Source organism: Podarcis tiliguerta (assembly GCF_965153285.1).
Source record: "Podarcis tiliguerta genome assembly, chromosome: 14".
In the NCBI taxonomy this organism is placed as follows: domain Eukaryota; kingdom Metazoa; phylum Chordata; class Lepidosauria; order Squamata; family Lacertidae; genus Podarcis; species Podarcis tiliguerta.
In genome coordinates, this window is record NC_139547.1 from 5,667,719 (window position 1) to 5,681,200 (window position 13,482).

Consider the following 13,482-nt stretch of genomic DNA (forward strand, 5'->3'; position numbering starts at 1 on the left):
GGAATGATCCTGCAAGAAAGCGAGTGGTATCTGGATGCTGGGAAGCGTTAGTCTGGGGGCAGGGCAGGCCTAGGCCAGGATGTTGGTACCGCAGGTGGCAAATCCAAGTGCGATGGAAACCCCGAGGGCAGACTCCCCTTTAAATGAATGGGAACTGTGGAAGACAGCAGAGCCTCCCGGTGGATCGGTCCCTCCACTATGCCCTGGCTATGCGGGATTCCCGCGCCCTCACCTGGACAGGGCAGCTCCCCTCCAGGGGTCCAGAGACCCTCCTCTTCCTCCCGGGAAGCTGCAGCTGCAAGGGGCGCCGCGCAAGCTTCGGGGCCGCGCAGGGCTCTTCCGACGGCGCCGAGCCCTTGGCGGAGGCTGCGTCGCCCGTACTGCAGAAAGCGGTGAGGGAAGTCTCCCCGCAGCGGCCAGCCGGCCCCGGAGCACGTGCAGAGCGCCGATCCCCCCCGGGCGATCCCGGCCGGCCGTCCAGTCGGCGACAGCGCCGGCGCCGCGCTCCTTCCTCCCCGCGAGCGCCCCGTCGAGGGAGGCTGGTCCTCCGAGCCAGGCACGGCCGAGCGCGACTGCCCGCCTCCTTCCCGGCCATCGGGGGAGGGACCCAGGACGGGGAGCCACCCCGGGCGGAGGCGGAGTCGCGCAGGGGAAAGGCCGCCCGCGCTCTCCGCCGCCCTCTGCACATGCTCGCGGGCGCCCGAAACCAGATCCAGAGAAGGAAGCCCCGCGGGCGCCGCAGAGAAAGAGGCTCCGCGAGCATGTGCAGAGCGCCCGCCCGCCGAGGGAGCCAACAGGAGGCGCCCGGGACCCCCGCTTCCTTCTGGAGATCGCGCTTGCCCAACCCAAGGCAAAGTGGAGGAAGAGAGTTTCTTCCCGGGTCTCTTACCAGCTTCGTCCCCTTCCCAATATTCGATTTTTGAAACCTATGTCTAGGGCGGGTATAGGGGGCCCGAATCTGTCTTCACGGAATCTCGAGACTGCAGACGAAGCCTCCCCAGTGCCCAAAGGGCGAGGCTGATTTTAGTACTATAAAAATCAAGGCTCCTAGCCCACGCTCTGCTCTCCGTTTTTAATGGCCCGATGCCTGATTTGCAAGCCGTCCTTTGATGGGCGAGGGAGCAATATTTCCAATCAATCAACAGCCCACCTGAAGACGGGGGAGGGACAACCTGCCTCCCTCCCGCGATGGGAGAACTGGCAACGATTCCATCAGCTTTAACTGAATCAGATTATAAAGGGGGGGGGGTGTTGTCCCTCGCAGAAGGCGGGCGGCCCGCCTCCTCTCCTTAAAACAAAGCCGCGAGGTTCCAGATGGTCTGGATATCCAACACTGCGATCCTAGAATATATGTAAGTCGCACAAGGTATTCCCACAATTGCAGAGGAGTGTCCTGGCTGCGAGCCTCAGGCAACAAACCAAGAGTCAATAAGAACCAGGGGAGCCGGACAAGGAGTCTCCCTTAGGAGTAAAAAGAGGATTAGAATAAAAACCTTTACAACAATGAGGACTATGAATGAGGTGGGGCGAAACCTAAGGAAATGCTGATGGGCGACCTTGCTTAAGCCTGTCCCCATCAGAGCTGGATGATCCTCAGGCGTTCTGCGCGGGAGCTGTTTTGGAAGACACTAAAATGCATACATTAGATGTATTAGCACTGAGCTACAGCCCATGTCCAATTGGAGGATAAAGATATAAATACTGTAATCATAAATGAATGGATCTCCCTGTGCTTCCTTTTGGGTCTCAGGGCGGTTCACTTTCTGGCCAGCCATGCCCCCTGTCAATTGGGGACCTGCCATTTTGGATTTTACACATCTGTGTATCAAAATGCCAATTGCAGCAGGAACAATTTGCAGCAAGGAAATATTGGGTAAATAAAGGATTCTGCTTCCCCCCACATGCCTCTGCTCTGCTCCCAACATCACCACCACTCCACGAAATGCAACTTTCCTGATCTGGAGGGGTCTGTTGGGTGCTTGAGTCATATTTGCTGTCTGAAATAAAGCTTGTCTTCTGGTTCTTATAGCCTGCATTTTGCAAAGCCATTTGTGTTCATTCTTCATCAGATGCACAGGGACATCACTGCCATGAAACAGTTTATTATTCTACCCAAATATCAGTAAGACGGGCCAAAAATAAGTTATGGATGGAGTCAAATGAGAACAATAATCAAACAAATCTCAAGGTGGCATGAATGCAACCACTAACCTGGCAAGATCCAAGAGGAAATGAAATGAACAAGGAGAAGGATGAAGAGAGGCTGAAGGAAGTTTAGCTACTTCCTCTCAACGTTGTGGGGAGGGGGGTTCCAGTGACGGTCTCCTTCCCCATTCAGCCTCCTTCCCAAAATTTTAATTTCCTAAATTACTTGGATTAAATTGTGTGTAAGGTTTGCTTCTGCATCCCACAGAAAATCAGAAAGAACCCCAGGGTCCTAATTTATAAAATTCAATTGTTGGCTTACACAAAATGGGCACTCTGTGATCCCCCTGAGAACAACCTTCAGTCCAGGAATGTGGAAAATCCAAAACGGCAACACACACGCCCTGCATCAAGATGGGACACGACCCACTGCGAAGGTCTCCTGCAGAAATGAAGGGGAGATGCAAAGGGGCAAGTTGGACCTTGTAGCTGGAGGGCGCCCTTGTTGGCTGCATCTCTCTGCCTCCCAGTGTGCCATCTCTCTGGTCTGGTCTGGTCTTCACAAGGTGGCAAGCATCAAATGGAGCTGCCAGGAGGGCTTAGCCATCCTCCTGCCTTGGCTGCCTGCCTCAGGTGGCAGAAATGGAGGAGTGGAGAGCTGTAGGTTTGGTGTAGTCCAGGGGTCAGCAAACTTTTTCAGCAGGGGGCCGGCCCACTGTCCCTCAGACCTTGTGGGAGGCCGAGCTATTTTTGGGGGGGCAGGGGGAAATGAACGAATTCCTATGCCCCACAAATAACCCAGAGATGCATTTTAAATAAAAGGACACATTCTACTCATGTAAAAACACGCTGATTCACAGACCATCCGCCAGCCAGACTGAGGTGGCAATTGGGCCGGATCCAGCCCCTGGGCCTTAGTTTGCCTACCCATGGTGCAGTCTGTGCAAGTCTGCCACAGAAACACACAGAGACCAGGCAAGTCGACTGTGCAGTGGGATATATACAGCACGGAAGGATGTGGTTTTCACCCTAACATGTAATCATGTGAGATTAGGGGTATTTTACATTTTGATTTTTTAAAAAAATCATGTACCACTCAGTGCTGATACTGCATACCCTAGAGTAAAAAAAGGTAAAGGTAAAGGTACCCCTGCCCGTACGGGCCAGTCGTGTCTGACTCTAGGGTTGTCCGCCCATCTCACTTAAGAGGCCGGGGGCCAGCGCTGTCCGGAGACACTTCTGGGTCACGTGGCCAGCGTGACGAAGCTGCTCTGGCGAGCCAGCACCAGCACAGCACACGGAAACACCGTTTACCTTCGGTACCTATTTATCTACTTGCACCTAAGGGTGCTTTCAAGCTGCTAGGTGGGCAGGAGCTGGGACCCAAAGACGGGAGCTCACCCCGCCGCGGGAAGTACTTACAGGAAAAAAGCTCTGCTACCACTGCTCATCGAATTCCACAGCTGCTCACACACTGGAACAGGCAGCTTACAAAACCTTCAACAAAATGATACCAAAAATTAAAACCAAGCTACTGATCAGTGAAGCAGCAGTGGGATCAAAAACAACAACCCAGCAGGCTGGAGCTGGTTAAAGTTCTTAACCAGCAATTTCCAAAGACTTTAAGAACACAAGGAAGAGGCAGCCCGGACTCCCCATAAGTGGAAGTTACAGAGCATATGGACTGCCTGGAATAGAGAAGGCCCTGAGCCCACAGGAGGTCTGTCCAGCATCCACACACAATGAAATTTGGGGCAGAAATTTTCAAATGCCAAGGGAACTCATTCAGAAGGAGATACAAGCATCCTCCAAATGGAGCATTGGGTCAATGGGCATCTTAGGAAAGCTACCACTACTCAGTTTCAGCACCACCACCCCCAACAACAATCCTGGCGTGTCTTACAGAGCTGACTACCAAGGCCATACAACTGTAGTGCTTGAAACATAAAAAGTCATATAAACAATAAGTAGTATGGTTAACACTCATTGCAGTCATCTTAAAAAATTAATTGGGTATCCCTTTCCACCTCAGTCTACCTAATGACCAAAGTTGGTATAATTGCATAGTGATGTAGTTTCCCAGGTGAGCAACCGAGGCTGAGACACACAGGTGGTGTGTGGGTGTGGGTGTGTGTGTGTGTGTGAGAGAGAGAGAGAGAGAGAGAGAGAGAGAGAGAGAGAGAGAAGTGGGGGCCTGCTGCCTCCCCCCATGAGGTTCTCCATCGTCTCCCTTTCTAGGCTTATGAAGGCAAGTGGGGAGCGTGATTTGCCCTGGATGGGGCAGCCCTGCAAAGACACATACATCATTGGCCAAGCTGGGGCCACCCAGTGAAATGGAATTTGAGCCACACCTTTTGGTCTGTTCCTTGAGTCACGTTCAGCTGTAGAGTTAGGAAAGAAAATAAGCTATTATTATCCCCTGAGCCTGTAATTAACCTTGTAACGGAAATGGTTTAATTGCTTCCCAACTGGCAGAGTTTCTCATTCAGAAGACCGTCTTCCAGTTGGGCAAGATGTTCAAAGGGCTGAGGCAGACATCCTCCAAATCACACTTTCCAAACCCCACATGGTGTTCCAAAGACCACAAAGTTCTCTTGAGTCCATGCTCAGTTTCAAAAGCAGATTATCTCCATGCAACCTGGGGAAGAGAAAAACTGCTGTTTCAGAATCGGAAGGGCACAGTGTGGCCCCCGTAGCAGGTGGAGTTAGTTGCCCAACTCCCTGGTCAAGGCTTTTGTGCAACACAGATTACGATGTTCCAGTCTGTCCTATCAATGCCTCTGATAGTTCCTCTTTGCCCCCCATTCACTGTCTTCCTTTTGAAACTGCCCCAGAAGCTTCCCAGAAGTTCATGGCTCTGCCCTTCCTGTGGAACATTAACAGCTATTACTATTGTAATCACCACATATATATTTTTGTTTTGCTAAATGAGTGGATTACCTGAGTAATAATACAAAATGAGTATTTCTTCCATTATCACATAGGTAAATGCTCCTTTACCGGAAAGGCGATGCCTGCTGCAAACGCTGTTTACGAGTTTTTGTTTTTTTGCAAATATGTGGCTGTCACAAGAGCTCTGAAGCATCTTTGGGCTGTGTTCTGCCCCAATGGGCTGAGTCAAAAGAGGAATGGCAATAGAAAGCTGCAATTTAAATGTTTTGCAGCAGATGGCCAAATTGTTAGCCTGTTTCAGCCACCCTTTCAAAATAGGCATTGATTTCTTCTTCATAGCAGACTGTTATCTTGTCATATATAGCATGCACACTTATTTATATCGATTCTTTATCCTTATATTCTTATATTTATATCGATTCTTTATCCTTGACTTGACAGGCAGTAGTAACAGAAGAGTCTAGGCCATCCTTTGCCAACCTGGTGCCCTCCAAATATTTTGGCTATCAACTCCAATCAGCCCCAGTTAGCACAACAGTCCAGAGCCCAAAGCTTCTGGGGTGCAGCAGGTTGGTGGAGGCTGGCCAAGGTAATAAGGACTGATGGTAAAAACCAAGAGTCTTGTGGCAGCTCAGAGACCAACATGTTTACTGATGCTGCTAAGTCTCAGGCAAAATAGGCACTGTATATCATTAGATCTTTGTGTGGTGATGCTCTTTTTCCTGGAGTAGGCTAACACAGCCATAAGAGCCAGTTCCTAGGGGCTGAGGTCTCTTCACCCCCCAATAAAATATTTGAGGGGACCACCCCCAAGTTTATGGGTATTACTGTGCTGCTGTGCTGTGCCATGTGATCAGTTATGTGGGGTGGGGCTTACCTGGGCCCTCCAATATTTTATTCAAGTTGGAACCCCTGAACATAGCTGAGAGATGATAAAAAAAGTGCTAAATGCTTCGCACACTGAAATGTGCACCTTGAAATGTGCAGACAACACTTTGCTGAATTCCTGATATCTCTGGGTTTTTCAACACAACTACAGTTAGTTGAGAAAGAACTTCCCAACTGACCTGTGCCTCTTTCAAAAAGCTTCTATACTGTTCAGTCAGTAAGAGCATGAGATTCTTAATCTCAGAGTGGTGAGTTTGAGCCCCACATTGGGCAAAAATATTACTGCATAGCAGGGGGGTGGACTAGAATAATGACCCTCGTGGTCCCTTCCAACTCTACAATTCTATGATTCTATGACAGGGGTAGGCAACCTAAGGCTGGATCCAACCCAATCACCGCCTAAATCCAGCCCGCGGACAGTCCAGGAATCAGCGTGTTTTTACATGAGTAGAATGTGTGCTTTTATTTAAAATGCATCTCTGGGTTATTTCTGGGGCAGAGGAATTCGTTCATTTCCCCCCACAAAATATAGTCCAGCCCACCACATGGTCTGAGGGACGGTGGACCGGCCCACGGCTGGAAAAGGTTGCTGACCCCTGTTCTATGATGACCTCATGGCAATTAGCATGGCCAGACCTCAAACTTTGTCAGTTTTAGGGGTTGTACAGCAGTGAAGTGATGCAACACTGCCATCTGGTGGGCAAGTCCATTTTTAATCCCTTTCCCAAATTCACTGCATTAATCAGCACCAACATAAAGCCAGGGAAAATTACATACGTAATGCAATGGCAGCTGGTGCCCACGAGACCCAGTGGGGTTGCTAGGAGGTCACGGGCATGTGGCCAAGTTTGGTTTTCTCCTCCTCCGCCTTTGGAAAGCTACTGTGGGCATTTAACAAATACAATTTTGCAAATAGCTAGCACCCAGCTAAATTTAAAAGTGACTTACTTTGGTTCATAAGGGCTATCAGAGTTGTTTCTGTGCTGGGATAAAAATTGTGTGCCCCCCCCCCGCTTCTCTTTTCTCCCTACCATCTTCCAATGGACAGTTAAAACACCACCGTTTGGGGGTCCCAGCTGCCACCATTTCCAGTGTGAACGCAAGCCAAATAATCTGTACTTTAATCAGAAGTAAGCCCCACTGAATTCCATGGGAATTGCTCCCTGATAGATATGTACAGGATCAGTGGCGTAGCGTGGGGGGTGCAGGGGGTGCTGGCCGCACCGGGCGCAACATCTGGGGGGGGGGGCGTGCTCGCAATCGCAGCTCTCTGCCCCTACCTGGCTCCACGGGTTAGGGGGCGAAAATTACTTGCCTTGCACCGGGTGCTGACAACCCATGCTACGCCACTGTACAGGATTGCAGCCTGAATTGGTTAGTGTTAAAAGTGGCACACAGGACTCTTAGAAGGGATCCTAAATATCCAGACATGTGGGAAAAGATTATTCCCTTTCCCCAACTTATTCACTTTTCTGTCTTTTCTCCAGGATGTGGAATAAGGTGGCGAGTTATTAAGTGGAGAAGGATCTGGGAGACCAGGGTTGCAATCAGCCATGAAGCTTATTGGTTGCCCTTGGGCCACTCACTGTCTCTCAGACACAGGATAACAACAAGGGGAAAGGAGACCATGAATACTACCTTGAGCTCCTTAGAAGAGAGGTAATACTCATGACCCAGTTTTCAACTGGGGAGGGAAGCCAGGTTTGAAATCATGAAAGAAGCCTAACCTAAAAATCAAAGAAAAAAGAATCTGAGACACAACCAAGGATATTCAGGCCTACAAACAGCAGACTTTATGCAGGTGTCCTTGGCAAATCCAATGTATGGCCGTTTGCTAGGACAAGCTTGCTTGGGCAGGGTGTGTAGGCAGGATGCAACCCATGTTGCTGTGCTGCACACCCAGGCTGTGCGCACTGAATTCTCATCTGAATATCATCTGCACCATGCTACTTTTGTAAAAGCATTTTAAGTTAGCTGGAGGGTTTTACGGTCTTTTTATCTTCACAATAACCGCCCAGAGACATATGGTTAATCTATCTTCTCTTTAAAAGACATCTGAAGGCCCCTGTTCAGGGAAGTTTTTTAACATTTAATGCTGTATTGTTTTTAACACTTGAAGCCGCCCAGAGTGGCTGGGTAAACTCAGCCAGATGGGCGGGGTATAAATAAATTATTATTATTATTATTATTATTATTAGCCATATCTATAATTTAGGATTAGGATAGTTTAAGTGTTACAGAGACCACATTGACAGAAATGTTTGCAGAGCTTCTCTGAATTCAAGTAGAAGTATAAAATGTGTTTTGAACATGAAAGAATGTGTGACACTGTTTTTTTTGGGTTGGGGAGAATTTATTTTAAAAATGTGTAACATGTTATGTGAGAGGGCTGTGCGCCTGTTGCCTTAGTGGACCATCATCCACTGTGTAACCCCTGTTTAATACGGGGCAATTAAAAATAAAATAAAATCCCGTTTTCACTCGTGCTTATGAAGAAATTAAGATCCAAAAAAATTAGTTTCCATGTTGTCTGATTTTGCAGTTTTGTGTATGCAAAACCCTGAATTATTTGATGCCTGCAGTATGTGAAGTTTCTTGGCCTGGTAGATTAAGTCACCCCAGCAAGACTGACATCTCTTTCTTGCAACAGCAAAACAGCTGTTGGAAGAAAGCCTGCTGTCTGCGATTTCAGCATTGTTTCTTTCACTTCCAGTTTGGAGCATAATGTGGCAACCTGGGAGATGGAGGCTGCGTTGGAGCTATGCCCACATTAGTCTAATACTCCCATTTCTGGGGAATCCAGCCCATTGAGTTGAACTGGAATTAATTCCAATTGCTATGCACAGAGAGTCAACCCTGGCGGTTTCTATGAGTTTTTCGGTGGTTGGTCTTCAGAGATTAATATTCCAGCAGCCACTGGGGCGATTCTTTCTCACCAGGAGAGGCAGCAACAGGGCCAAGGTGCTGTTCTTCCTTCTTTAAAGAACCGCCTGCACTTCTACGTTGGAACTGGGTAAATGTAACCACCCATCTTTGTTCCTAAAAATACCCTGGGAACTTTTCAAGAGCTGGCTTGTTTTCGCTTGCGTATGCCTGCCAAACCCCAAATGTTATCTTGTGAGAAAACCAATGTTTCTGTCTAGCAAGTAAAAGGAGGGTTTAAAGGCAGAATATTTTTAGCTGCAAGGCCACAGTGGAGCTGGATAAGAGCTTATTGTTTTCCACAGTGCTGAAAATGCTACAGTTTGATGAAGCAGGTGTGAGAGAGCAGGTTTGGGCTCTTGTGAATTGCTCCTTTGTCTGGTGTGGAGCTCAAAGCCAGTTCCTTCAACGTGTCTGCCACAGTCAGGCCAGAAGGACTCGTGAGCAAGGCAGCAGCCAGCCTTAAGGAAACCTGTTGCCTTTTCAGAGTGCATGCAGTTGATTCCTAGGACCCAGTCAGGAGCACCTCGGGGACCGCTGGGGCTGGGAGCCAGTTTTGCAGCCTTCGGCCTCATCCTGCTGCCACCCGCAGGTCTTGTCTGTTAGCTCCCCCTCACCTTCCTGTGGCCTCTTGCCAACTACGGCCAAAGTTACTAATCAGAAAAGTCTGTCATAGAATCGTAAAATGGTAGCGTTGTCACCTGAAGCTCCCATGGGGAGAGCAGGAACAATAAGCAAATATTCTAAATCTCCCAGGTATTTAGAATGCACCATTTGAAACAAAGCATTTTAATGAAGACTTCCTCACCACTCAAAGCAACATGTTCTGGCAAACAGCAAACACCTTGCATAAAAACTTGAAAGTTTACCTAAATTTTCTTTAGGCAGGCTTTTTATTAGCCTGGGTGCTTTTTTATGCACTCTGATGTTTTAATTATCTGCCACACTATTTCGGGTTTTAAATTGTTTTATTTTTATTTCTTGTAGGGAGGGGATGTTGCTAACCACCTTGAGTGGCATTTTATAGTGGAAAGGTGGGATGTCATTTTTTTTTTAAGAACCCAGCAAGCAGATAAGTCAATTAGTGATAGGAGCTCTGGTAATTCACTGCCCAAGTTTTTGAAAGAAGTGAGATACTATTGTGAGTGGTTTTGCCTACTATGATGCCCCAAAACGCTTAATGTTACTCTTAATGGTTGACTAAGATGTTACTTGAACTGTCGATTCATCACACAAACAGAGCTCTGGACTCGGTGTGTACGTTTGTGTGAGGGAGTGAAAGTGGGGGGGGGGGGGTCCCTTAAATGACTGCTTCCCAAGTTGATCGCTGGAACCTCAATGCCTGTTTTTCAGTCTGATCCCCTTTTCAGTAAACTCTGATTAGACACTTTGAAAAAAAGCAAAGTCTCCAGCCATCCATCATTCAAAGGAAACTAATGGAAACTAAAGCTGCACTCCTGGTCACACTTACCTTGGAGAAACTCCCACTGAACATAACGGGATTTACTTTGGAGTAAATGTATAGGGATTAACCCTGGAAACAGAATCTCCGGGACTTCTCATTCTTCCTTGACTTTTGGCTGCCTGGAACTGATGGGAGCTGGGAAGTCAAAGATCAGCTTGGAGGGCACCAGGTTGGCGAAGGCTGCTCTAAAGCCTATCACAGACTCACATACCGACAGAACAATAGTTAGGAATTGCCACAGTATGAACGTCAATAACCGTAGGAGCCAACTCCCAGGAGCCGAGGGATATTCGGTCCCCCCCCCCCCAATAAAATATTTGAGGGGGGCAGGTTCCCCCCTCAGTTGATGGGCATTGCCATTCAAGCGGTGTGTGTGCACCGTGTCATGTGATTAGTTATGCAGGGTGGGGCTTACCTGCCCTCCCCCCAATATTTTATTCAGTTGGCAGTCAAGGACTGAGAGGGGAAATCCATGGCCACCTTTCTTAACTGCTTTTGTTCTGCTGTTCAGGCTTCTCCAACCCTGGTGGGTGAGAAAGTGCTTCGCCCAGGGATGTGCAAAAAGAAATTCAAAGGCGAAGTTGTCATAAGGAGTTTTCATTGCAGGGAGGTGCATTTCCCGTCCCTGCCTAGTGGGGAGACCAAGGAGTTAAGGATGAAGAAACCCACTCCCACTCCCACTCCCCTAATTAGGAAAAGCATTTTAGGCCAGAAAAATAAGTAAAAGTTTAATGCCAGTTCTTGTCAGACTGAGATGTTTGCCAGGAAGAATTAGGGCAACAGTGGATTATTATTTCCTTAAGCCTTTGATTGAGATTTCAGACTTTCATCATGGCTTCTGTAGTGATGTAAGGGGGAGTGCAAAGACTCTGCCAGGAAAGGGAGACTCCCGACTGAAGGCCAGAAATCAAAGCAACTTTGGGGAGCAGCTTAGGCAGGTGGGTATTTATCAAGCCACCTGCTGGAAGAAACAAAAAAAGCGGGGGAGCTATTTGCCTGTTGCTTTGAGAAATGTGCAATCATAGATGCTTTCCCAAGGGAACACAGCAAAAGCAAAAGCAGAATTAATTTTGCAGTTGTTAAGCAGAGAAGCTGACAGGATCTGGAAGTCCCAGAAGGAATTTCTCTCTTTGTCTCTCTCTTTCTCACACACACACAGTCTAGGGTTACAATATTTTGAAGAGCAAAAAAGAGGACACATTTGCCGACTTCTGCTTTTAACTATGGGTCACCATGATGACTCTCATTTTACATTCCCATGAAAAAAAGGACGTGTCCTGGAAAAAGAGGACACACACACACACACAGTGCTGGCACTGGCTTTTTGGTGTCATGTATTATAAGAATTCTAAGGTCTCAGATATAGAATAAATGTTCATAAATGCACAAGGCAAACACACATACATGAGTATATAAACCACGTGTCTGAAATAGTACAAGAGAGCAATCCCGAAGCCATTTTGGCTCTCCCAAATTGACCTCAAATATTTCTTTGCAAGAAGGAAGGAAATGGGAAAGTCTCCCCATTGTATTTTCCTTACCTGCCTTAAGGGCATATTTGTGTATGAATAGGGTGAGCCTGTGACCTGGGTTCAGGAACTAAAAGTATTAACCATCACAAAAGAATGGCCAGACTGCCCAGGCAATGCAACCAGTGACCATTATCAGGTCTCCTCTGCTGTAGATCACCTTCTTCTGTGATGTATGTATGAAGGTTTTTTTTGGGGGGGGTCTTGGGCTACAGGGTGGGCAGTTTCAAAAGTCTATATAAGGGCTTGTGCACCATTGTTCTGGGTTCTGTCTGCCCTCCTGCGTGTGGGGAGTAGGGACCATGTTGCAACAGATAATAAAGATCAGCCTTACTAGCCGCTTTGCTTCTCAATATACCGTACTCTGGTTGGCCTCTGTTACAGTGGTGCCCCGCAAGACGAAATTAATTCGTTCTGCGAGTTTTTTCGTTCTACGAGTTTTTTCGTCTTGCGAAGCACCACTGTGTATTGACGGTTTCCCATAGGAATGCATTGGCGGTTTTTTAAAAAAAGGCACAAGACGTTTCGTCTTGCGAAGCAAGCCCATGGGGAAATCCGTCTTGCGAAGCAACTCGGAAAACGAAAAACTCTTTCGTCTTGCGAGTTTTTCGTCTTCCGAGGCATTCGTCTTGCGGGGCACCACTGTATTTTCTCCTATCGATAGGGAACCCACTTAAAGACTCTATAACAGGCTCTTGGATACCCCATAAGGGAAAAGGAGTTTTTTCTTATAGCACATGGATCCGATTCTCACTTTTGACATAGAAGCCTGTCAAAGCACACAGGAATGTCTGACTCCTTTATCTCTCCATCCACACAGGTGACACAACAGAAGTGTGGCCTTCCATTTTGTGACCAATAGCTCCTGCCGCATAATGTAACCAGTCTTCTCTGTCGTTTAGCACATGGTTTCACATCACTTGTATCTTTTAAAATATATATATATAAGGAGGAGGAGATTGAGGGTTTTGAACCGATTCCTCCTCTACTTGAGTCCCAGAGAATATCACCCACACCTTCATAAAGCTGCTATTTGACATGAGAGGACTCTCCTCCCTGGGATAACAAGGGCGTAGCCAGGATTTGGGGGCCGGGGCGGACAGGCATTATGTTGAGGGAGGGAAGAACCGAGCTATCCGCAACGCAGTTGGTCAGTCAGTTAAGTATTAAGAACAGCCCCTCTTTATGTCTCATATTTCCAAGTGGAGAAGGGCTCAAAGCAGCAGCAGGCCTCATCACCAGCTCCAGAATCCAACAAGCTCAGAGCCAGCTCCAGGGCAGGCTGCCCCACCCTGCAAGGGGTCCTGTGATCTGCTGAATAGGGCTACCTGTAGGTTTTAACCTGGTGGTCTTGTTCTGGCAGTTTATAGGCTTGTGGGGATGTTAGTAAAAGCTAGCAGCACAGCTGAAAAGATATACAGTTGGTACCTGATTCTGTAGAACGAATGCTGATTTTTTCCCCTTTTGGTATGTAGACCCTGTGCTGTTTTACAAACAGTGGCTCAGGAAAAGGTGTTCCTTATTCCCTACAGAACAGCTGTGAAGGCTGCAATTGACAGAGAACTGCCCTCCTCCATTCTAAGCTATTGCTTTCGATGCTATGTTGCTAGGATCAGAATTCCAGAACTACGGTGTCCCATT

The 13,482-nt window shown here is 47.7% G+C and overlaps 1 protein-coding gene across 6 annotated transcripts in view; it reads right to left on the bottom strand.

Moving 5' to 3' along the window:
* Window positions 1–13,436, bottom strand: part of CGNL1 (cingulin like 1) — an 89,232-nt gene extending 75,796 nt beyond the window's left edge. Inside the window, exons 1-4 of one of the 6 annotated variants that reach the window (XM_083412979.1) lie at window positions 13,270–13,436; window positions 4,898–5,011; window positions 3,568–3,642; window positions 2,504–2,587 (exon numbers count right to left, since the gene is read on the bottom strand). The gene's annotated coding sequence lies outside the window, so the exon portion shown is untranslated. The other 5 variants (XM_083412983.1, XM_083412982.1, XM_083412981.1 and 2 more) reach the window with 5 other exon arrangements.
* Between the last annotated feature and the right edge of the window lie 46 nt (window positions 13,437–13,482).